At 40.4% G+C, this 26,434-nt stretch overlaps 1 long non-coding RNA gene across 1 annotated transcript; it reads left to right on the forward strand.

Annotated features, from left to right (window-relative positions):
• The first annotated feature begins 15,309 nt into the window (after nt 1–15,309).
• Nucleotides 15,310–18,365, forward strand: LOC106148084. The gene is made up of 3 exons (XR_001233215.1): nt 15,310–15,495; nt 16,517–16,552; nt 17,433–18,365. It is a non-coding gene; the product is annotated as an uncharacterized LOC106148084 (long non-coding RNA).
• The last annotated feature ends 8,069 nt before the right edge of the window (nt 18,366–26,434 follow it).

Consider the following 26,434-nt stretch of genomic DNA (forward strand, 5'->3'; position numbering starts at 1 on the left):
TCGATGGAGATGACAGTCTGGCCAGAGGGAGAAGGCAGACCATGCCCCAAGCCCTCTCATTCCTGTTGGACTAACTGGTAGCATGGGTCTGAGCTCTGGGGCCTCCACCTCAGAGGGCAGACCGATCTCCAGTGGTCTCCTTTGCATCCAGGGCATGGCCCATGGGGCTTCTTAGGGCAGTTCCTCTTGAGGTGGCCTGGCTTTTAACAGTGGTAGCAGATGAATGCAGTTGTCGAGTTCTTCTTGGAGCCCCGGGAATCAGACCTGGGATCTGTTTCTCTTAGTGGTGCAGCAAAAGCAGCTGCTTTTTCTCAGTCTCTTTGTTTTCTCTCCTTGGCCTCCTCCTCATCATGGCTATAGAATACTGAGGAGGCAATTCTTACTAACATCTCAAGTGAGCTATCTGGGGCAAAAGCCATTCTTTGTAGCTTTTTCTCTCCAGCTTCCCATTGCTTTGGGACCCCACAACCAGTTAGTGTCCTCTCCCCAACTGTCAGCACAGTCAGCAGGAATCCTGCTGCAGACTTCTCCGGAGCTACTTTTTATTTTTTATTTAAACATTTCTCATACTTTTTGGTCATGTGTTATATTTTGTATTTATATTTTTAAATCATCCATATTAGTTATACCATATTGTGAATTGTAGAAAAACAGGAAGATAATGTCTTCTATTATATGTGTTCCAAAATTTAACAATAGTCTATTCAATACATATATTTGATCTGGAAACTCATGTTTTTCAGCTGGAGGAAATTATGTTATTTTCTTAGTTAGTTCCCCCCTCTCTGTGTTTCTGTGTTTTCCTTTCTTTCTGAAATTCCTCAAATTCTTTGTCTTAGGGTTGCCTTTCTTGGGAGATTGTCAACACTTTATAACTAACCCTTCTGTTCAATTTTTATTTTGACTGACATAATTTTAATTACATCTCTTTTTTAAAAAATTTGGGCTGGGGATATAGCTCAGCGGTGCAGCACCTACCTGGCAAGCACAAGGTTCTGAGTTCGATTCCCAGTACCAAAAGAAAAAAGGGTAATGAGAATCCCCACCCTGGATGTAGGTGGCACCATTAAGCTTGTAACCTGAATGAATAAAAGAGGAAATGGCAGGCAGGTTGCTTCTGCTTAGGGCTCACTACTTTCTGCCTGCCACATCATGGACTGTCTCTCCTCTGCCATCCAACCTTGCCTTGGAGCCATCTGACTATGTCCTGGAACCTCTGTAAACTGTGAACTGAAATAAGCCTTTCCTCCTTTAACTTGTGGGTGTTAGGCATTTTCTCCCAGCAATGAGAAAGTAACCAAGACAGAGGTCCTGACTCTTTCAGGAAAATACTTAGAAGAGGTACAGCTGGGTCAAATGGAATTACTATTTTTAGTTTTTTTTACAATTCTCCGTACTGATTTTCATAGTGCTTGTACTAGTTTACATTCCCATCACAATGGAGAAAGGTTCTTTTTCCCCACAACCATGTTAACTTTTGCAGTTCCTTTGGGTTCTTGATGATACCCATTCTTTCCGAGGTAAGATGGAATCTCAGAATTGTTTTGATTTGCATCTCCCTAATGGCCAAAGATGCAGAACATTTTTTCATGTACCTGTTAGCCATTCATGCTTCTTTAGAGGTGTATCTACTTGCCTGTTTTTTATTGGGTCATTTATTTGGGGAGCTCTAATTTTGTTAAACTCTTTATATATTCTAGATATTAGTCCTCTGAGAACTAGCTGGTAAAAAATTTTTCCTATTCTGTAGGTTGTCTGTTCTCTCTGTTGGTTGTTTCTTTTCCTACACAGAAGCTTCTTACTTTGATAAAAGAAAAAAAAACCCTTTTTTGATTTTTGGTGTTGTTTCTTGTGGAGTTCGTGTTCTGTACAGAAGTTTTTACCTATGCCTGTGTCTTCAAGAGTTTTACCTATTTTATCTTCAAGAAGATTCAGTGTTGCTGTTTTTAAATCCATTGACCTTTGATCTATTTTTACTAGGTTTTGGTATAGGGTGGGAGATGTGGGTCTAGATTCATCCTTTTGTGTGTAGATAATCGGTTTTCCGGAGGGGAAAAAAAAAAAAAAAAAAAAAAAAAAAAAAAAAAAGGGGCTGGGGATTTAGCTCAGCGGCAAAGCGCCTGCCTGGCAAGCGCAAGGTCATAAGTTTGGTTCCCGGTACTGGAGAAAAACCAAAAAAAAAAAAAAAAATCAGTTTTCCCAGCACCAGCTGTTAATGGGCTATCTTTCCTCCATTATGTTTTTGGCCCCTTTGTCAAAAATCAGATGACTGAAAGTACCTGGGGTCATTTCTGCATCTTCCATTCTGTTCTGTTGATTTACATATCTGTTTTGTGCCGGTACTATGCAGTTTTCATCACTGTAGCCTTATAATATAACTTAAAATTTAGGATTGAAATGCTTTTTTTTAAAAAAAAAGAAATTTTTCCTGCTTTTGTTCTTTTGGGCCTCTGAATTTTGCAACTTTTTTTTCTAGTTCTCTGAAGAATGCTGTTGGTCTTTTTATAGAGATTGTATTAAATCTATGTATAATTTTTGGGAATATGGGTAGTTTGACAATATTATTTCTCCCTATCTAAAAACTTGGGTATCTTTCCATTTTGTGATATTCTCTTCAATCCTTTCTTTTTTTTCAGAGTCCTAAAATTTTCATAATATAGATCTTTCACTTCTTTGGTTAACCTAACCAAATTCCTAGGTATTGAATTTTTCTGAAACTATTGTGAATGGGATTATTTTCCTGATTTCTTTTTTCTTGAGTTCACTGATGGTGTAGAGGAACGCTATTGATTTTTCTGTATTTATTTTGTAACCTGCTACTTTGCTGAATTTGTTTATTGGTCCTAAGAATCTTTTGATGAAGTTTTTTAGGTCTTCTATGTAAAGTATCATGTCCTCTGCAAATAATGACAGTATGATTTCTTCCTTTTCTCTTTAAATCCCTTTTATTTCTTTCTCTTAACTGATTACTCTGGCTAAATTTCTCTTTTTTAACTTTATTATTTTTTAATTAATTAAGTTTATTGGTACATTTAGTGTACATAGTTATCAAATTCATCATAAGGAACTTGTACCTGTACATGATATATCTTGATTCTTCTTTTTTCCCATTCCCCTCCTCTCCCTTCAACACCACTTCCCCTCCTTATTTACAAAAACTGTTTCCTTTTTTCCCCTTCTAGTCTAGTTTTTTCCTTTTCCCTTCCTTCTTTCCCCCTCCCCACACCCTAGTTCCCCTTCTCATTTAAACATTTTCTTTCTGTTTCACAATATCTATTATACATTTCCATCCTTATTTACTCTTTCAGTTTCTCACACCAGAGAAACAATGTGATATTTACACATGAGTGCCCCATTTATTTCACATAAGAGTATGGTTTAGGAGCCAAGTGTGGTGGCACATGCCTGTAATCCCAGCACTCAGAAGGCTGAGGCAGGAGGATTGCTGTTAGTTCAAGGCCAGTCTGAACTGCATAGCGAGACCCTGTCTGAAAAAGACAAAAAAAAAAGTATGGTCTCAAGGTGCATTCACTTACCTAGAAACTTCTCAAGTTTATCCTTCTGTGTGGCTGAGTAGTATTGTGTAAAAAACCTATATTGAGTACTCTCTGGAGCAGGAGTCATGAAGGTGGGCAACTTTGTCTTTTTTCCTTAAATTTAGAGGGAGTGCTTCCAGCTTGTCCCAGTCAGTATTATGTTGATGGTACATTTGTCATAAATAGCTTCTATCAGCTTGAGATAACATCCTTCTATATCTATTTTTTGTCATGGCTTTAATAATAAGTGGGTGTTGGGGTTTTTATTTTAAAGAGAAAAAAATCAATAAAAATAATGATACAGACTTCAAACCAAGATAATAGGAAATTAACAATGGTAATTATATTGTGTATTGTTATCTTCAAAGTAGTTGCTCAGATTACAAGATATAGGTATGTAAAATTGATCAAACAATATAAGCACTAACTGTTCCTTTCAATGAACTAATAGAAATTAGTAATATAATTAGTTATCTTATATATATATATTTATATATATATTTTCTTTTCCCTTCCTTCTTTTCTCCTTTCCCCCATCCCAGTTGTTCTTTTCTTTTGACCAGTTTCTTTCCCTTTCATGATTATTTTATTTTTGAGGCTAGGTCTCACTGTGTAGTTCAGGCTGGCCTTGAACTCTCAGCGAATTTCCTGCCTCAGCCCCCTGAATGCTGGGATTACAGGCATGTGCTGCCATGCCCAGTTTGGATGTTGGATTTTGTCAGAAGCTTTTTCTATTAAGATGATCATGTGGTTTTTGTCCTTGCTTATGTTTATGTGAGGTATTACTCTTATTGATTTATGTAAGTTGAACTATTCTTGCTTCCCTGGGGATAAAGCCAACATGGACTAGTGTATAATCTTTTTGATTAATTTTCCAGTATCTTGTTGAAGGATTTTGCATCTAGATTCATTTAAAATATTAATCTGTAGATTTATTTTTGGCATATCACAGTTCAGTTTTGCTATCAGTAATGCAGCTTCTAGGAATGATTTTGGTGGTGCTATTTCTCTTTCAATGTTATGGAAGAGTTTGAGGAGTTGTGACGTTAGATTTTCCCTGAAATTCCTATAGACTTCTGGAGTGAATCCATCAGGTCCTGAGCTTTCCTTGGGAGGGATTTTATGCTATCACTATTTCACTGCTGCTGTTGGCCTATTTGGGGTTTTTATATATTCTTCTCTCAATTTTAGTAATTCATATGTGTCTAGGAATTTCTCCATTACTTCTAGGTTCTCCAATTTATTGGAATATAAGTTTTAAAAATAGTTTCCTAGGGCCTGGGCTATAGCTGAGTGGTAGGGCACTTGCTGAGCTTGTGTGAGGCCCTGGATCCAATCTCCAGTACCGCACAAAAACAAAAATTAAAAGAAGAAAAATAGTTTCCCGTAATCCTCTGGATTGCAGCAATGTCCATTGTGTATTCACCTTTTTCATTTCTAATTGCATTGATATGGGTTATTCTTTGCTTCTTTTGGTGAGTTTGACTACAGGTTTATCAGTCTTGTTTATCCTTTTAAAAAGCCTAGTTGGAGTCACTGACCCTTTGTATTAATTCAGGTTTGCAGTATATAATAATTGATTCCTCATGGGAAGTTGGTAGACGTACATAATACATCATAATTCTTATTTCATCCACTTCTCTCCCCTCCCTCTCCCCACTCCATCTCTGGTCCCTTTTCCATTTGCAAAAGCTCTATCTCCCTGTTTCCTGTTATCTATCTTTTATTTTGCTCTTTATTTATATTTTGGCCTTATCATGTAAGAGAAATCATGTGATACTTAAGCTTATCTGTCTGATTATTTCACGTACCATTATAATCTCAAGTTGTATCCCTCTTCCTACAAATGACTCAAGTTTACCTTTATGGCAGAATAGTGCTCCACTTTGTGTGAATATTAACTTTCTTTATCCATTCATGTGTTGATGGACATGTAGGCCACTGCCAAGATTTAGTAGTTTGTAATATGATGTCTTTAACTCTTTCAGGGAGATATCTAACAAGGGAATAGCTGGAATGAATTGAATTTCTATTTTTAGTGTTTTGAGGAATCTCCATATTGATTTCCATAGTGGTGGTATTAGTTCACATTCCCACCCACAGTGGAAAGGGATTACTTTTTCCCCATGGCCTCACCAGCATTTATTGTTATTTGATGTTTTGTTTTGTAACAAGGTCTCACTCTGTAATTCAGGCTCACTATGTAACCCATGCAGGCCTGGAATTCAATCCCCCTGCCTCAGTCCTCTGAGTACTGGGATTACAGGCATGCACCACTATGCCTGGCTATTTAATTTTTTTATGATAACCATTATTCTGGTGTAAGATGGAATCTTGGCATTGTTTTACATTCCATTTCTCTAATATTTAAAGATGTTAAACATTTTTTCATGTACTTATTGGCCATTCATAGTTCTTCCTCTTGGAAGTGTTTTGTTGTTTTTGTTGTTGTCATTGTTTGGTTGTTTTGGGGGGGTTGGGGTTTTTTTCTGTTTTGAGGGTGGGGTTCTGTTTTGTTTTGTTTTGTTTGTCTTTTTGAGACAGGCTTTCTCTATGAAGTTCAGGCTGGCCTTGAACTCACTTTGTAGCCTTGATCTTATAGCGATCCTCCTGCCTCAGCCTCCCAAATGCTGGGATTACAGGTGTATATAACCATGTCTGATACCCTCTTACATTTTAGTTGCCCATTTTTTTATTGTATCTTTTATTTTGGAGGAGTCTAATTTTTTCAGTTCCTTATATTTTCTAGATATTAGTCCTCTACGTAAGGAACACGTGGCAAAATTTTTCCCATTCTGTAGGTTGTCTCTTCAAATTCTTAGTTGTTTTCTTTCCTGGACAGAAGCTTTTTAATTTGATATGATCTCAGTTACTATTTCTTGATGCTACTTCTTGTGCAGTTGGGGTTCTTTTTAGAAAGTCCTTGCAAACGTCTGTATTTTCAAGAATTTTGCCTGTTCTATCTTCCAGAAGATTAAGTATTTCTGTTTTAAAATTTAAATCTTCAATCCATTTTTATTTTACTTTAATATATCCTAAGAAATATGAGTCTAGAATCTATCTTCTGCACGCTGATAGTCAAATATCCCAGAACCATTTGCTAAAGAGGCTATCTTTCCTCTACCTTATTTTTTGGCCCCTTTGTCAAACATGAAGGCTGAGTGTGCTTGGAGTTGTTTCTGCATCCTGTCTTCTATTCCGTTGATCTATGTGTCTGTTTTTGTGCCAGTTACATGCCTTTTTATCATTGTAGTTTTGTAATATAACTTGAAGTGTAAGATTGTGATGCCTCTTGCTTTGCTCCTGTTTTTTAGCATTGCTTTTGCTACTCTGGGTCTCTTCTGGTTTCATATGAACTTTAGGATTGTTTTCTCTAATTCTGTGAGAAATGCTATTATTATTATGATAATGATGATTTGGATTGTGTTAAATCTATATCAATTTTAGAAGTATGGCCATTTTGACTATATTGTTTCTGCCCATCCAAGAACAGGGGATACCTTTCCATTTTCTGATCTCTTCTTTGATTTTCTTTTTTAGAATACAGTAGTGTTCATTGTAGAGATCTTCCACTTCCTTGATTAGGTTAATTCCTGAATATTTAATTTTTCTTGATGCTATCATGAATGGTATTATTTTCCTAATTTCTTTCTCAGTGAGTTCATTATTGGTATACAAGAACACTGCTGTGTTTTTGTGTGGATTTCGTATCTTGCTATACTACTGACTTTTGTTATTGATTCTAGGAGTCTTTTGGTGGAATTTTTGGGGTTTTGTAAGTAGAGAATCATATCATCTGAAAATAATACTTTTACCTTTCCTTTCTTTTTTTCTTTTTTTTTTTGTCTTTTTGGGGTAGGGTCTTGCTATGTAGTTTAGGCTGGCCTTGAGCTCACTTTGTAGCTCAGGCTGATCTCAGGACATCCTCCTGCCTCAGTCTCTCGAGTGTTGGGATTACAGGTGTGCACCACCACACCCAGCATTCCTTTCTTATATTTATCCCTTTTATTTTTTTCTCTTAACCTGATTCTCTGGTATTCCTTTTATTTTTTTTTTTTGTCTTGAGAAATGTATTGAATAGGTGTGGTGATAGTGGACATCCTCTGCTTATTCCTAATTTTAGAGGGAAAGATTTCAGTTTTTCTACTATTTAATATGTTGGCAGCAGGTTTGTTATGAATGGTTTTTTTCAGACTGAGATAAAGTCCTTCTATATCTATTCAGTGATTTTTGTCATGGGCAAATGTTGGATTTTTGTCAAAGCCTTTTTTGCATTTATTAAGATAGTCATGTGATTTTTGTCCTTGCTTCTATTTAAGTATTACATTTATTGATTCATGTATGTTGAACCATTCCTGCATTCCTGGGATGGAGCCTACTTGGTCATGATGTATATCTTTTTGATGATTTGCTGAATTTCTTTGCCACTTTCTTGTTGGGGGTTTTGTGTCTATGTCCATTAAAGACATTGGCCTGTAGTTCTCTTTTTTTGTGGGTCCCTGTCTGTCTTTAAAATCAAGGTAATGCTAGCTTCCAGGAGTGACTTTGGTAATACTCTTTCCCTTTCAACTTCATTAAAGAATTTGAGGAATATTGGCATCAGATTTTCCTTAAAGTACTTTTAGAATTTAGCAGTGAATTCACTGGATCCTGGGCTTTTCTAGTTGATAGGTTTTCTATTACTACCTCATTTTCATTGCCTTTTATTAGGTTATTCAGAGATTTTATATCTCCTTGGTTTTTGTGGGTTTGGGGGGGGGGTACTGGGAATCAAACTCAGGACCTTGCACTTGCCAGGCAAATCTCCTTGCTTTAGTTTTGGTAACTCATATATTTCTAAGAATCCATCTATTTCTTTTTAATTCTCCAATTTATTGGAGGGGCTGGGGATATAGCTCAGTGGCACAGTGCCTGCCTGGCAAGTGTAAGGTCCTTAGTTCGATTCCTAGTACCCCCCCCAAAAAAAATAAACAAACAAATATCAAATTTATTGGAATATAAGTTTTTAAAGATACTAATAATCTGGATTTTGGATGTCTCAGTCAAAAGTTCACCTTTCTTCATTTCTAATTGCATTGATTTGTACCTTTTCTTTTTTAATATTGGCTATAGGTTTGTTGATTTTGTTTATTCTTTAAAAGAAGCAGCTCTATGATTCACTGGGGCATTTTTCACAGCTTATGTTCTTTTATTTTTATTTTTTTGTACTGGAAATCAAAGTCAGGACCTTGTGCTTGCCAGGTAGGCACTTGTGCCACTGAGCTATATCCCTGACCCCACTGGGGGTGTTTTTTAGTCTCAATTTCATTAATTTCTGCTCTGATCTTCATAGTTTTCTTCCTTGTACTATCTTTGGATTATTATTTTTCTAGGATCTTGAAGCACATGATTACATTATTTATTTGGTCTCATTCTATTTTTTGTGATGTGAGCATTCAGAGCCATAAACTTTTCTCTTAAAATTGCTTTCATTGTGTCCTGTAAGGTATACTAAAATTATTATTTGATTGTAGGAACTGTCCAAGTTCTTGTTTTCTTCTGTGACACATTGGTTATGCAAGAGTAAATGTTTAATTTCACTGGGTTTGCATAATTTCTATAGTTTCTTTTGCCATTGATTTCTAGTCTTCTTACACTATGATCTGATAATATACATGAAATTTTTTTTTTTTTTTGCATTTACTGAAGCATACTTTGTGGACTACTGTGTGGTCTGTTTTGGAGAACATCCCATGTGCTATTGAGAAGAATGTGCATTCTGTTATTGTTGAGTAGAACATTCTGTAGATGTTTAATAAGTCCGCTTGTTTTAAGGTTTGATTAAACTCTGATACTCCCTTATTGATAGTTTTTCTAGTTGATCTATTTGTGACACTGGGGTATTGAAGTCCCCTACTAGAATTGTGTTGGTGTTTATCTGACTTCTTAAGTTCAGTAGTGCTTGTTTTGTGAACTTGGGTACACCAGTATTTGGTGCATATATGGTTTGTTTGTTGTTTTTTTTGTTTGTTTGTTTTTCTCTGGTACCGGGAACCAAACTCACGACCTTGTGCTTGCCAGGCAGGCGCTTTTGACGCTGAGCTAAATCCCCAGCCCCGCATATATGTTTTTAATTGTTACTTCTTCCTGTTGAATTGTTCTCTTCACTAATATGTAGTGACCCTCTTTGTCGCCCCCTGATTACTTTTGGCTTGAAAACCACTTTGAAAATAGGATAACTACTCTTGCTTATTTTCAGGTTCCTGTTGTATAGAACATTGTTTTCCATCCTTAAATTTTTAGGTTGTGAATCCTTTTGTACTAAATGTGTTTCTTCTATACAGAGCATATGGTTGGGTTTTGTTTCTTGATCGATTTTGCAAATCTGTTTCTTTTTATTGGGGAAATGAGACCAGTCACACTGAAAGTTATTACTGAAAGGTATTAACTTATTCCTGTCATTGCACTATTTTCCTGTTTCTGATTTTTTTCTTTCCTTTTTGCTTAACTGCTCACCCTACCTAGTGTATCCATTCTATTAGATTATTTTACATTATTTTTGCGGGGGTACTGGGAATTGAACTCAGGACCTCATGCTTGCCAGGCAGGCTGCACCACTGAGCTATATCCCTAGCCACCCCCCCTTTTTTGCATTATTAGCTTCATTATCTCTTTCTAGGATATCCTTGATAAATTTTTGTAGTGATTCTTTGATGGTCACCTATTTTTTTAAAGTGCTCATTTTCAAGGAGATACCATATTTTTCCATTAATTTTAAAAGATAGTTTTGGAGGGTATAGAGTCTAGGTTGGAAGTTGCTTTCTTTTGGGGTTGAAACACTTCCAGCCTTAAGGGCTCTCCTAGCCTTTAAGGTTTGTGTTGAGAATTCTACTGTAATTCTGGGTTTACCTTTATACGTGATTTGTTACTTTTCTCTAACAACTTTTCTTGTTCTTATATTTGACATCTGGGATTTTGACTATAATGTGTCCTGGAGATCTTTTTTGATCATGGCTATTTGGGGTTCTATATGCCTCATTTCCCCCATATTTGGAAAGTTTTCTGCTATCATTTCTGTAAACAGGATTTTTATGCTATTTATACTGTCTTCTGATTTTTTGCTAATTCCAGTTCATCTTAGATTAGTCTCCTTTGAATAATGTAGAAGCTCTTAGGTCCACTTTTCATGTTCTTCTCTTCTTGTTTTCAAGATGTCTCTGAGTAATTCATCTCTGACATCAGCCCTCTCTCTAGTTCTGACACTGTCATTGCATTGGTCACTTCCGCTGCCCATACCTTCAATAGAAATTTTTAACGTCCTGGACTTCTGTTTGGTACTTTTTTATGGATTCTAATTATTTGCTAAACTGATCATTCATGTTTTGTATCATTTTGTTTGTCAACTATGTTTTTTAGTGTCTTCTGTAAACTCAGTGATTATTTGTGTTTTTTAAAGAGAAAAAACAATAAAAACAATGATACAGTATTTCATTTTTTATTTTATTATTTTTTTCAAAACAAGATAATATGAAATTAACAATGGTTATTATATTGCATAATGTTATCCCTTCTTTTTTTTTTCTATTTGTTATTTTCCAGTTGTCTGGATTCTAGGTCCAAAGAGAGGCTGTATTTTGCTGCTGATAACTAGCCTACCAGTTAGGTTCTCCCTAAAATAAAAAAAAGATTGATGGTGTAGCTTAGTGGTGGAGCACTTTCCTGACACGTGTGAGGCCCTGGGTTCCTTCGCCAGTACTACAAAAAGAAAAAAAAAAGATTTAAGGTGACACTGAAGAGAACTAGTTAATAGAATTTGCCTGAAACCTTCATATCCTAATTATTTAAACTTTCAGGTTTAAACCCAGTGTTTGAAATTGCTTCAAGTTTTTTATTCCTTAATTTACCATAAGGTGGCAGTATGATGTAAAGACTAATGACTGTTGAGAAGGGAAGAATAAATTGTGGACTGAGATTGTTCTTTCTTGTTTTTGAAGATCCTGTCCTTTTATTTTTAGTTGACCTACAATATTTGCACATATTTATGGGTTACAGTATGATAAACTGTTGCATGGAGATAATGTAATGACATCACCAGAGTAATAACAATTTCCATCTCCTCATTTATCATTTCAATGTGTTGAGAGCTACTGGACTTGTCTAGTTATTTTGAAATACATAATAAATTACTGAAGAAATAGGTTGTAAGGATCTATTGCATAGCAAAGTGGCAATAAGTGACAAGTTAATAATAATGTGTTGTAAATATCAAAATTGCTTTAAAAAGTAAACTTTAAATGATCGTACTATTTTAAAAAATGTGTGAAGTAATGGATATGTTAATTAGCCTTGCTTGATATAACCATTCCACAATATATATAAACATCAGAATTATTGTAATTTCTCTGTATGTATCTGTAAGTAGATAGACATATAGATATATAAATATGTAATTATTTGTCAGTTAAAAATAAACACTACTTGTAATCCCAGTCCTCTGGGAGTCTGAGGCAGGAGGATTATAAATTCAAGCCCAACCTGGGAAATTTTATGATTTAGCAAGACCCTGGAGATGGGGCTGTAGCTCAGTGCAAGGACTCTAGGTTCAGTTCCCCAGTTCTTCAATAAATAAAATTTTTTAAATATTTTTTTTAATTATGGGAAAGCTACTCAACCCCATCTTTATCATCTGATGATGCAACATGGCTTATAGGAAATTACTGTCATTTTGAGAACCTTAAAGAGGAAGTGATATTCATGTTCTGTGTGGCCACATTTGAGGCACTGAGTAATCCTAACCCAGAGAAAGTCTTGTTTTGCTTTGTTTTGTTTTGTTTTGTTTCCAGTACTGGAGATTGAACCCAAGGCCTTCACATTGATCTACATCCCCAGTCCTTTTTTATTTTTTATTTTGAGGTAGGGTCTCACTACGTTGCCCAGGCAGGGCTCAAACTTACGATCTTCCTGTCTCAGCCTCCAACAGTGCTAGGATTGTAGGCACGTGCCACTGCATGCAGCTACCGGAGAAAGATTTTAACAATGCAACAGATGCTATGGGTAGCCAGATCTCCTTACCTGGTATAGATATATTTTGCAGGTTAGGTCTGAACTTCAACCCGCGGCAGACCACAGCCAGTGACTGGCTACTCGGGAGCCCACATAAATGCTTTGTCTCAGGGTGGATCAACCTCATGGTACAAGTTCCAGAACTCCATGTGATGAGGCTGAGTCTGAACTCCTTTTGAGGTACCTCCTTATATAGCTCATCCTCTTGCCCTATCGTAATCCTTCAGTCCACTCTTCTGAGAGTGCCCCCAACAAACCACGTGCATCCAACCCTCACTGTCCTCCAACAATTCACATGTCTCAGTCCTCACTATCCTGCAACAAATCACGTACACCCCAAACTTTACCCCGCCCCCCGTGATAAAGTATGACTTGTTTTGAAAAATAGTTCAGGCTGCTTGGCTGAGAAGTGTTGTAAGCAGTTAGAAGATGTTGCAAGACTGTCTTAGATCTGCTTAGATTGTTGTCTGAACTGGTTCCTAACACCCACTCCTGCCTCCTCCAGTCCATAAAAACATCCAAAACACAAGCTAATCCTTCCACCGTGTGCTATGAATGTCCTCACCAAAGCTCACATTGGAATGTGATCCTTATCATGAAATAGTAAGAGATATAACCAGGTGGGTCCTTTTAGAGGTAATTAGATCATGAAAGATCTGTCACATGAATGGATTACTCCATGATGGTCAGATGTCGAGACTGGGTCTGTTCTATGAGCCAGACAGAGTTTGTCTCTTGTACATACCCCTCTTGCCATATGATGCCCTGTGCCAACTTGTAGTTCTGCACAGTCCTCAGTAGGAAGGAGATCCTCATTAAAAGTGGCCCTCCAACTCCTCGGACCTCCCAGCCTCCAGAATCAGAAGCTCAATAAACCTTGATTATTTATAAATTTCCCAGTCTCGGTTATTCTATGACAGCAACAGAAAATGGACTAGGATACCACACTTGCTTAAAAAACATCTAGCAGCTCAGTGGTGAAGTATTTGCTGGTCCTCTCACAGCCCTTGTTTCAATCCTCAGCACCGCAAGAAAAAAATCCAGTGCTGTTACTATTTCCCAAACTCTTAATCAACATGACTCAGAGGAGAGAGAAACAGTTTAGGAGGTAGCTTCATACATAGGAGACAAGAAAGAACCTCAAGACCTTTTCTTGTATATTGTGAGTGGCATTCTTCAGTTATGTTTTTTGTTACTTTGGTAATGGTTTTTTGTTTACTGTATTTCTTGAGTGCTGTTTCTTGGCTTGTTGGATGTCCAAGAAACATCACTTCGTTAAGACTGGACTAGGAAGTGTCCTGGCTTTGTATGAGCTACCTTCTCCCATGACCTGCCTTCTCACTCCACACTCTACACAGGAGAGAATGTGTCTGCAGAAAGACAAGTGCCACATGTTCTTTCTCATATGTAGAAATGTTTTTAGAAAGTTGACTTGAAAGTAGAATAGTGACTGCCAAGGATTGCAAAGGTAGTGCAGGTGTGGGAGGAGGGAGGCTGGAAAAAGGTGATTCAATTTGATCCATGAACAGTTTGTATGTATAGAAATATCTCACTGAACACCATTATTATGAATTATAGTATATGTTAATTTAAAAATTTTAGCCAGGTGTCATGGCACATGCCTGTAATCCCAGCACTCGGAGACTGAGGGAAGAAGATCACTGTGAGTTCAAGGTCAGCCTGGGTTACAAAGTGAGTTCAAGGCCACCCTGACCTACATAGCAAGACCCTATCTCAAAAAAAAGTTTTTTTAAAGGATTGTATCTATTTTGTTCTCTGCTCTATCCCTAGAAGGTAACAGAGGTCACTGAATAATACTAATTTTTTTTTAGACGAGGTCTTATGCTGTTACCCAGACTGGCCTTAAATTCCCAGAGTCCAGTGATCTTCCTGCCACAGCTTCCTGAGTAGCTGGGATGATAGGCACCTGCCACCATGACTGGCTCATAAATATTTATTGGAGGAGGAAAAGACAGAGAATATTTCTCCCAACTCCTGGAATTGGTCTGGATTGTGACCTAATGACCAAATAGTAGATCGCCCTCTCCCAGACTTTGAAACTGCAGTAAGAACTGGTGAATGTCATTTGCTGGGCAGGAGAATCCTTAGATTTCTGAAAAGGGCTCACTAAAGATCTTAGATACCAATGCAAATACCCTAAATTCTGGTCTTCCCTGCTCAAAATCACAGACTGGTTTGGTTTGGTTTGGTTTAGTTTAGTTTAGTTTAGTTTAGTTTAGTTTAGTTTAGTTTAGGTTGCTTTGTCATTTTGTTTGTTTTATTTTGTTTTGCAGTGCTAGGCAAGTGCTGTTCCACTCTGCTACACTCCCAGCCATTTGTTTAAGATTTCCTTTGAACCAAAAAGCACTTTTTGATCCTCAGGCAATGTGATGTAACCCACAACATTTCTATACCAGAATCAAACAATTCTTTCATCCCAAAGGTGATAAACAATAGGAAAACCCACTTCCAAGGAAGCATAGAAAAACAAGAGCAGAAAAGGTATAGAAAATAAACAAGCCTGAGATTGCTGCTCTGCAGTGGAGCACTTTTCTAGCATGCACAAGCCCCTGGGTTCCATCCCCAGCACTTCAAAAATTAAGTTAAATTAAATTAAATTAAAAAGCAGAAACATCCAAGATGAATGTAATTATCATGCATCACAGCATATATTTTAAAGCAGAAGCCTGAGTCCAATGGTGCAAGAGCAGAAGAAGTTCCCTTTTGGAAAGCAGTGTCCTAGGTTAGTTAGCCTAAGATGCATGTGTCAGTTATCATAAGCTTTCTTGAGCAAGGGAGGTAGATGGTGAAATCTCAGAAAGAAGCTTCCAAAGCTGACCGCCGTTACGCACCACAGGATGTAAGGACCATGGCATACCTCTGCATGCTACCCCCAGAGGGCTACGTGGTTCAACAGGTAACTAGGTCTTTACCCCTCTCCTATTTTTTTCTCTCCTTTTTCCTTTAGCTTGTGCTTCCTTCTTCACCACCGCATTCAGATTATGCTCTCAAACATCCCTTCATAGTTTCCTTACAGTCCAGACCCAATGGGATTGTTTATCTTCCTCTTCCGCAGTTCTGTTTTCTGACATCCTCTCCACCTTGGTAACTTGTTTGAACTAGCGCCGCCCTCATTCTTTTTCCTTCCTCTCATGTTGTTCTTTTCTCCTCCTTTCTCCTCTTCCTGGGCCAAGAATTGTCATCATAACCATGACCGATACTTTTGAGAGCTCATCACGCACCATACACATATAACTGCCAGAACAAAATGGAACTATAAAATTTAGATATTTTCATTTTAGAGCTAAGTGACTTTTCTAATCTTCTTTCTACTGAGTGCGTAACCAACACCCTAGATGAAGTGATAGAATATGCCACAACAGAAGGGACAGACTCAGCTACAGATGGCTGAGAGCAATAAAGCAAACATGGAACTGTGCATTATTTCTCAGGTGTCCCCTCCCCACTTTCCCTTACCATGTAAGACGCTTACACACCCATGCGTGCGGAGATGTGATTGCAGGCAAACATGTCCCTCCATCTCCTCGGAGCTACCTTTTAATAAATTCTTCCTTTTCACCAAAATAAATGTTCTCCTTTCATCTGGAAAATGACAAACAGAACTGGGCATATGGCCCTAAGCGGCTGGTAACACAGGTACAGATGGCTCCCAACTTAGGATGGTTCTACTTAAAATTTCTCAACTTTATCGTGGTGAGAAAGCATACCCAGACAACTATTCTGCTTTCCATTTTTGGTATGGTATTGAATAAATTACGTAAGATATTACACATTTTATAATAATAAATTGGTTTTGTATTCGATGATTTTGCCCAACGAGGCTAATGGAAATGTTCTGAGTGTGTTTAAGATAGACATCCTATTCAGTATGTTGAGTGTATTAAATATATTTTAATTTTACTTGTATTTATTTACAGTACAGGAGAGTAAACCCAGGGCTTCATGAATGCCAGGTAAGTACTCTACCACTGAGCTACCTCCTCAGCCATTTTTAATTTGTTCTGGGGCTAGGGATTTAGCTCAGCGGCACAGCGCCCTGCCTGGCAAGCGTGAGGTCGTGAGTTTGATTCCCGGTACCAGAAAAACAAACAAACAAACAAAAAAATTTGTTCTGACACAGGTTCTTTCTAAATTGCCCAGCCTGGCCTAGAACTTGTGATCCCCCTGCTTCAGCCTCCCAAACAGCTGGGATTACAAATGCGCAGCACCATATCTGCTTAAATATAGTTTCAACTTAATGATATTTTCAACCTATGATCGGTTTACTAGAGTATAACCACATCATAAAATGAAAAATCTTCCCTGTATACCCATGAGGTTGGTATTACTACAGATGAGAAAACCGGGCACAGAAAGGTTATAGCACCTGTCAGAGGCCACGTTACTTGTAAACTGCAGAGACAGAAGGTTCAGGCCCCAGTCATGTGGCCCCAGATCTTTGCTATCATACTTCTCCCACAGGACTCTGGATGGAGTCCTCTGATTTTCTACTCCCTCTCCCTGTAGGAATCTTGATTCCATGGTTTCAATCACTACCTGTGACTTCCTGCCTTTTAAGGTGGTTTCCCAACTTTTTTTTTTTTTTTTTTTTTTGGTTTTTTTCCGGTACCGGGAACTGAACTCACGACCTTGCGCTTGCCAGGCAGGCGCTTTTGCCGCTGAGCTAAATCCCCAGCCCCTGTTTCCCAACTTTTAAATCCCATCCATCCTTCCAACTCCAGGTCAGGTAACAATATCAACAGCCACAATTCAGTCAAAGCTTGTTTTTATTAAACATTGAGTTTAGCTAAAATGGCTTTACATTCGTTAATGCACAACATCTCCACATTACAGGCAAGAAACGGCATTAGAGTGAGGCTATGTTACGTGCTCAAAGCTGTGCAGCTCTTTTGTTTTGGATGGACCATCCAAGACCCAGAGAGAGAGCCCAGCAGTACAAGCGCTTGCCTGGCAAACACAAGGTCCTGAGTTCGATTCCTGGTACAAAAAAAAAAAGCTCCTGCCTGGATGGACCATCCAAATGATGGACCATCAAGTCTATCAAAATAACATCAGCTACTGGAGAGAAAAACGCCCTGTCCCCCTCACCTCTGCAGCCTCTGGTACATCAGCTTACAAATAAGAGGTGCTTAGCATATGTCTGTGGAACCAAATGTGAGAGATGGCCCAAATAAGATGTTCTCCGCTCTTTGACACCTAGAGGCAGAGTCCTGCAAACTTCTGAGATGGATGATTGGTGAAGGTCAGCTACCCACGAATTCCCTTCCCACATCATTGGATAGACCTAGCATGTCCAATGAAATGAGGAATCAGGAATTAAAATAGGTTTCTACTCCAAAGAATAATCGAAACAGCTATCATTTCTGGAGTAACTTTCTGCCAAACTGCATTTTACATATTCCCTTCTTGCATTCGCTGCAACAATATGTATGGTTGTTTGGTCCTGTTGCTTTAGTCTTGTAGCAAGAGAGAACAGGTGGTAGAGCAAAGCGGCTCACCTCATGACAGTCAGAAAGCAAAGAGAGAGGAGGACAGCGTCTCAAAATACCCTTCAAGGGCAGGCCTCAGGGACCTCACTTCCTTCCCCTAGGCCCTGCCTCTTAAAGATTCCACCAGGTCCTACCTCACCATCAGCTAGAGGCCAAGACTTCTCTCAAGTGAGCCTTTGGGAATCCTTAAGATCTAAATCCTAGCTCTCTTGTTGCTTCTGCTGTCTTCTGCTACCATCAGCTGTTGCCCCTCTGCCATGTGCCACCCTGCCTTGGAGCCAGCCAATTGTGGACTGAAATCTCTACAAACTGTGATCTAAATAAATCTTTTCTCCTTTAAAAAAAAAAAAAACCAGGTGTGGTGGCACACACCTATAATCCCAGCACTTGGGAGGCTGAGGCAGGAGGAGAGTTCCAAGTTCGAGGCCAGCCTGGGCTACAAAAGTGAGCTCAAGGCCAGCCTGAACTGCATAGGGAAACCCTGTCCCAACCAGATAAATAAATAAATAAATAAATAAATAAATAAATAAATAGATAGAAAGACACAAATCATAGCAATAGCATAGCTAAGAATATATTTATCGGAAGAACAGAAATATTCAAAATGTCCTGTGAGTGCAATCCCTTAAATGACTGATCACAAATTAGGCATGGTACTTCTTTAGGGGGAGGTGAGAGTACAGGAGGATGAATAATGTCCCCCACCAAAGATATCCACATCCCAATCCCTGGAACCTGTGGATATGTTACTTTACATGGTAAAGGGGTCTTCACAGATGTTGAGTAATTTAAAGATCTTGCGGTGGGGAGTTTGCTAGTTTTCCATCACTCTAGAAAATACATGAGATAAACACCTTAAAGAAGGAAAGATTTATTTTGGCTCACAGTTGCAAAGGTTTTTATCCGTGGTCTTTTGGCCATGTTGCTTGGGGCCTGTGGCAGGCCAGGACATGATGGTGGAGCAGAGGGCTGAGGAGGTTAGGGGCTCATCTCATGGCAGCCAGGAGGCAAGGAGAGAGAATAAGGGGAAGGAGTCACAATAACCCTCGTGGGCACCCCTCTTGGGGCCTAACTCCCTCCCTAGAGCTCCCACCTCTAAAAGTTCTTGCCCCTTGTAGTGGATTGATAAGTGGTGGTCAACTTATAACCCCCAGCTGAACTGAGTAAGCGTGGTGCTGGGTGTGGGAGGCCCACCTGGGAGTTGTTGCCAGCAGCATAAGAGGCAGAGCTGGAGAAGAAGAGGTTAGGCTGTTGAGAGCTGAGAGAGGCTATTGGGAGCTGGTGGAAGCTGAAAGGAACTGTTGGTTGTTTTGGAGGAGCTCATCATGCTGGCTTTCCTGATGAACTCGGCTGTTTTCATCCCCCAAGGAGCTCAGGACTTTGTTGGTACTGAAAATAGCTTCAGCTCACTTTTGGGGAGCTCTGGTCCTCACTCTGAGCATCACTTCCTGGCTCCAGAGGGGAAGAAGGTGCACAGCTCAGTCTCCTGAAGAAGCTTGTCGCATTGGCTTCCTGATGGGAGCTCAACTTTCCTGATCATTGGAGGAACTCAGGACCTCACTGCTGCTAGCACAGATCGTTCATCCCGCTGGCACAGACTTCCTAGATTCCACCACTGACCTTTGAGCCTTCCCAGCGCAGATCCGTGAAACAGGCCTGCATGAGACGTTGTCATGGGCTCTGGGCCTCCAGGTGGATCGTGGGAGGCACTGTTATGAGCTCTAGGTATTCAGTAGGACTCATGCAGGACATTTCCATGGGATACAGGCCCTCGGCTAGATTCCTTGGTCTTAGTGTGTGGACAGATTTCCTGCACTCTCTTGTATATCGTTCTTTGGGTGATTATTATAAATAATCTTATAAACTATTATATTGTTTCCCCTTGTAAAGTAACCCCCAAACCAACACACCCCTCCTAATAGCGCCACAGGGCTTTAACACATGGGCCTTGGGACAGTCAGTGTGCAGACTACAGCAGGAGGAGGATCCTGAATTATCCAGGTGGGCCAGACAATCACAAGGGGGTCAGGAAGCAGAAAGGATACAGGATGTCACCCTGCTGGGTTTAAAGGTAAAGGGAAGCAATAGATAACTGATACAAATCTCCCCTGAGAGAGTTTCTGGAGTTTTTCTTCAATTGTCTCATGTCTTTTGCTTCTGTTTCCCTTGCATTCCAGGACTCTGCTCTTTTCTGAGCAATTACCAATCTAGAAATTACCTAAAAAAAAAAATCCTGGGCTGGGAGTGCAGTCCTGTGACAGGGCACTTGCCTACCACCCACAAGGCATCACTTCATTTGAGCCCCAGCATCACCAAAAAATATCCTTTAAAAAAGTATCAAGTGTAAACATAAAACTCCAAATGTGCATAAAGGTTTGGCTACAGAGCTGTTGCTCACAGTCTTGTTGCAGTAGCATATCAGGGAGTGCTTATTCCCAAGGTGGAATGCTGGAGTGCTCTCAGAAATAATGTACTGATCCACAACTAGAACTGTGAAAAGTTCCCGGGGAAAAATTATACAGGGAAACCAAAGAACAAGCCAGATGTGGTGGCACACACCTGTCATCCCAGCACTTGAGGGAGGCTGAGACAGGAGGATCGCTGAGAATTTGAGGTCACGCTGGACTACACAGTGCATTTAAGGATAGCCAGAACTACATAGCGAGACCCTGTCTCAAAAAAATGACGAACGGAACAATGTTTGTAATACTTCCACTGCGTAAAGAAAAGAGATGCACATATACTCATCTATCTTTTGGGATTTTTCTGGAGAAATATGCAATAAAAATGTTGACAGAATATGGGATGATAAAAAGGTTTATTGTTTGATTTTTTCCAATTGTGTGGATGTATTATTTTCATAATAAATAATGAAATCTGTAACAAAGATATATCTATGTATATTCTTGGGGCTGGGGATTTAGCTCAGCGGCAAAAGCGCCTGCCTGGCAAGCGCAAGGTTGTGAGTTCGGTTCCCGGTACCGGAGAAAAACCAAAAAACAAAAAAAATAAATAAATAAATAAATAAATAAATATGTATATTCTTTATCAGAATCTACCTTCTTTGATACTCTACAAATTCACACTTTTATAATGGCAACTGGCTTGTCACATGCCATGAACGGCACAAGTGCTTTATATATAATACACATTAATTAACTTCATTTCCATAGTAATTGATTTTAAGATGAGGCTACTGAGGCACAGAAAGATTAAGACACTTGCCCAGGGACATAACTAGTGAATAGGGAAACCAGAGTCCAACCGAGAGTCCAAGGCCTTAACCCTTAACCAACTCATTCTCCCTTGCCAACCCTGCCTACAACATATAGGGTTACAGTCAAGCCTCAATATTTGCAGGGGATTGGTTCCTATAATCCCCACAGACACCAAAATACACATATGATGAAATCTCCTCTATAAAATGGGCATTATTGCATAGAACCTTTGTGCATCTTACCTTATGCTTTAAATCATCTCTAGATTATTTATCATTCCCCATGCAATGCAAATGCTATACAAACAGTTATATTGTTTAGGAGAAAAGATTATATTTAAAGTCTGTACATACTCAGCACATATTTAACTGTTTTCCAAATGTCTTTTATCTACAAATGGTTAAATCCACAGATGCAGAACCTGTGCATATGGAGGGCTGACCGAATGTAAAGAGATTTGCATACATATCCCTTAAGAAGCGTAAAATCCACTTCTAGATGACTTTCCATCAAAAACAGGCTGCAAGGAGGTTTTGGCTCCCTGAAATGTAGCTTGCCAGCCCCTGTGCTAAAGAAAGAAAAATGCAGCCAGGCGTGATGGTGCATATCTGTCATCTCCGCACTCTGGGAGGCTGAGGCAGGAGGATCAAAAGTTCAAGCCCAGTCTGGGCAACTTAGTGACTTAGTGAGACCCTGTCTCAATCTAAAAAACAAAAGGACTGGCGATGCACCTCAGTATGAAGGCCCTGGATTCAATCCCTAATATGAAGAAGGAGAAGGGGAAGGAGGAGCAAGAGGAGGAGGAGAGGGAGAGGGAGGAGGGGAGGAAGGTGAAAGAAGGAGAAGAGGAGGAGGAGGAGAGAGAGCCGTGAACATGAGTCGGTTCCCCTCTGCTCCCTACCCTGATATATCTACCAGTTTGAATCAAGTCTGCAGTGGCACCTGTGGCACCTGGGTGGGAGTGCGGTTGGGCCTCTGGGGGAGTCCTTGAAGGGAATACGGGGGTGAAAGTTGCCCCTGTACCGGGAGGGTGCTCTTATGATAAGCTGAAGAGTGGTCTGGGCTAAGAGTCAGATACAATGTACTCTGAAAGTGACCAGGGGACCGTGGACCTCCTAGAGTAAAATCAATATTGTGTGTGTGTGTGTGTGTGTGTGTGTGTGTGTGTGTGTGTGTGTGTGTCTCCCTTGGCCCCCAAGAACCCCAAGAAGATCTCTGCTTCTGAATCTAGGAGAAAATGAAGATACTGAGAAGCAGGGAGACACCTGCCTCCCGCACACGCACACCCACCCGGTACTTATGCGGACCCACTGGGATGGAGGCTCCGTCTCCCTCTATCTTGAGGAAGACCGGGGCTCAGAGCTCTCAACCGTACCTCTGAGCCCCAAAGGAACGGGGTAGGATGAGAGAGGCCCCAGCAGCTGAAATGAGAACAAGCCGATACACTTGACATCTAGCAGCATAGAGCTGCTGGAACAGAGGGACAACGTCAAACACTAATGAAGTAAGAACATCAGAAGTTTCGCGCAGAAGCCAAGAGTAGAGAGACTTCTGGAAGACGGCAGTGATGAGAAACAGGTAAACAGCCTGTCTGAGATTTGAGTCCAGACGCCGGAATGTAGCACGGTGAGGAAGAGAAGGAGAAGGGAAGTGGGTTCCAGGGACCCAACAAGAACCTGAGGTGAGAGCTGGAGACCACGCGGGGAGCAAAGAGAGGAACCTCAACGCAGACAAGCGGGGTGGCTGGCGGTGCTTTTCCCGCCCGGAGCTGGAGCGGCGGCTCGGATCTGCGGACCGCGGTGACTCCCGGCGGCCCCGAGGCCGCGGTGCAGAAACGCACAGTGCGGCAGAGCAGCGGACCCTGAGAACGGCGACAGGCTGGGAGACCGCTTCGCGGGGAACGTGGCCGTCGAGGTCCCCGAGAGGAGGATGCGGAGAAGGCTGTGATCCACCCGGGCCGCCGCTGGTTTGCTGGACAGCGGGTTCGTGCCGGTGAGCCACCTCGGGGAAGTTTGCTGCCCTCAGCGAGAGGTAGGGGGCGCCCGCGAGAGGCTCTGCAGCTTTGTGCCCCTGAAGCGGTTTCCAGAGAGCTTCGGCGAGCTACACGGGCGCCTGCCAAGAGTCAGAGGTCGGGGTCCGCCGGGAGCCGCACTGCGGGTCCAGAGACCGCGGTCGTGGTGAGACCCGAGGCGGTGGAGGTCGGGAAAGGGAGGTCGGGGCGATGCTGAGCCGCCCCGTTTTTACCGTAAGCCTGCTAGAGCGTGTTGTAGCTGACTGACCAAACAAGTTCATAATGGGAACTTAAAAAAAATAATAAAACCACAAACGCGGGTTTCTGAATAAAATTTGTAGTGATACAGTATTCTTGGTGTAACTTATTTCTCATGGAAAAATCTTTATTTTACGTTTCTTTTACACACCTGCCAGTTATCTGCCCTCGGGGTAAAGATTAATATCCACCTATTACTTTGAGTATAACTGAAACTATTTTTAAACTTTGGATATAAAATAAAACATAACCAGTGAGGGAAAACTCGGGGGTGGGGGAAGAACTAAAACTAGAGGTTCCACTTGACCCAGCTGTCCCCCTTCTTGGTATGTCCCTGAAAAAATTAATAGCATCATACCAGTGATACATGCACACCCATGTTTATAGCGGCACAGCTCATAACAGCTAAAGCTTGGAAACAGCTCAAATGTCCATCAGCTGATGTATGGAAAGAGATGTGGTCTTTTATGTAATGGAGTACTACTCTGCCATAAAGAAGAATAAGACTGAGACATTTCTAGGTAAGTGGACACACCCTGAGACCATACTCTTAAGTGAAATAAATCAGACACACGTATTTAAATATTGCATTGTTTCTCTGTAGAGAGAAACTGGAGGGGTAAATAAAGACCAAAATGTATATTAGAGATGGTGAAGTAGAAAGAAAATGTTCAAGTAGGATGGAGAACGAGAAAAAAGAGAATAAAAGGAGAAAATGGAAATGAAGATTTTGTAAATAAGGAAAGGAAGAGGGGTTGAAGAGAAGAGAGGGGACTTGGGAAAAAAGAAGAATCAAGTTATACCACGGACAGGTGATGAATGGTATAATTATGCATATCTAAAGTGTGCCAATAAAATTAATTTTTTAAAAAGAGTAGAATGATGTCACCAGATGCTAGAATGTGGGTTGGGCGGTTTGATGAAATGATACACAATTTCAGCCAGACAAGAGGTGCACATCAAGAGATCTAGTGTACAAAATGCTGGCTGTGGTTAATGAACATGTATTGTACAAGGATTTGAAAGTTGCTCATTTTTAGTCTTCCCATCACAAAGAAAAGTATGTGAGTTAATGCACATGTTCATTATCTGTTCAGCCTTCACACAATGTACACATATTTTAAAACATGTTGCACCTGATAAACAGATATGTTTTTCCTTTCTTCATCTTATGTACAACACCTGTAATCCCAGCATTCAAGAAGCTGAGGCAGGAGGATTGCTTTGAGTTTGAGGTCAGCCTGGGCTACAAAGTGAGTTCAAGGTCAGCCTGAACTGCATACTGAAACCTTGTCTCAAGAAGAAATGAATAAATAAATAAATAATTGTTTTCAGTACTAGGGATGGAACCCAGGGCCTCACACTGAGATATATCCCCAGCTCTTGTTCACCTTTTACTTTGAGACAAGGTCTTCCTAAATTGCCCAGACTGGGCTTGAACTCATGGTCCTCCTGCCTCAGCCTCCCAGAATGCTGAAGTTCCAGGTGTGCACCACCACACCCAGCTGAACCATGTAAATGGAGAAGGTATTTGGACATCATTTTTCTCCCCCATCTCTGATAATTCCATCTTTCTACTGTTTCTTCTTTTTCTGTCACACCTTCCATCTAATTCACCAGCAAATCCAATAGCCATCTCTTGGAAATAGGTCCAGAATTCTCCAAGCCTTTACTTTGGTTGGTTGGTTGGTTGGTCCATTTGTTTGTTTTTTGTTGCTTTTGTTTGTTTGTTTGAGAAGGGATCTCATTATGTAGTTCAGGCTGGCCTTAAACTCATTTTGTAGTCCCAGATTGACCTTGACCTTGCAGTGGTCCTCCTGCCTCAGCTTCTCAAGTACTGGGAGTACAGGCGTGAGCCACCCCACCCAGCTCCTTCACATTAGTCCTCATAATCTTTCACCTGTACTGGTCATAGCCCCAGAAAAACCACAAAGAAATTCCGCAACAGACTCAGATCTCAGCTCCTGGTCTCCTTTCTCAGCCCATGATGCCTATTTCCAACCACGTAACCCTGTTTCCTTCCTAAAATAACCAACTGGGGCAGAGCTTCAAGATCAGAGAACTTGGGCAAATTCAAATTTACAGACAATCCCTTAAAAGGCAGCAGATGCTGCACAAAGAAACCAATCACTCAAGGCACAGACAGCGCAAAGCCTGTGTCATTTATCCACAAAATGTCAGCAGACAGGCCACAAGGACCCTCTGGGCCTCCATTTTCCCAGGTGTAAAATAGGGTTAGTAATTTCTTTGAACCTCACAAAGTCCCGGCAAAGGTTAAATAAGAATCACACCATTTATCTAGCACATAACACATGGCTATTACTATTTGTATCCACCTACGGCGTCCTCTGGGCCCTAACTGGTAAAGGGATGCTTCACAGTTACCTGTCTGCAATCAGACAATGGGGAGAGACGTAGAAGGTGATACGTCAGCGCCAACACTGCCATAGCCCCCGGGGTGACTCAGAAGCCTGACCACAGCCCCCCGCTTCCTCATTTCTCAACACTTATTTTTGAGAAAATGAAAGTTTCCCCTTCTGAGATGTGGGAACTTCCCCTGACCCAAGATAAACACTTGTCAGGACCAGCAGTCCCTGGGGAAGGGCCTAGAATAGGACCCCAGGCACTCCACAGGCTGTGGACTGCATGGGGAGCTTTTGGGGTCATAATGACATCGGGACAAACATAGAGGTGGGAGGAGATAAAAATAGAGGGAATAGCAAGTGATGTGACCCCAACAGCCCCCACAGCTTCCTCTGTGATAGTCAGGCCTCCTTTCCATCGTCACCTCAAAACAGGAAAGATTCTGCTATTCGTTAAGGATACTTATTAATAAATTGGGGCTGGGGATTTAGCTCA

The sequence above is a fragment of the Chinchilla lanigera genome, unplaced genomic scaffold (assembly GCF_000276665.1).
Source record: "Chinchilla lanigera isolate Chin_1 unplaced genomic scaffold, ChiLan1.0 scaffold00014, whole genome shotgun sequence".
Taxonomy (NCBI): Eukaryota; Metazoa; Chordata; class Mammalia; order Rodentia; family Chinchillidae; genus Chinchilla; species Chinchilla lanigera.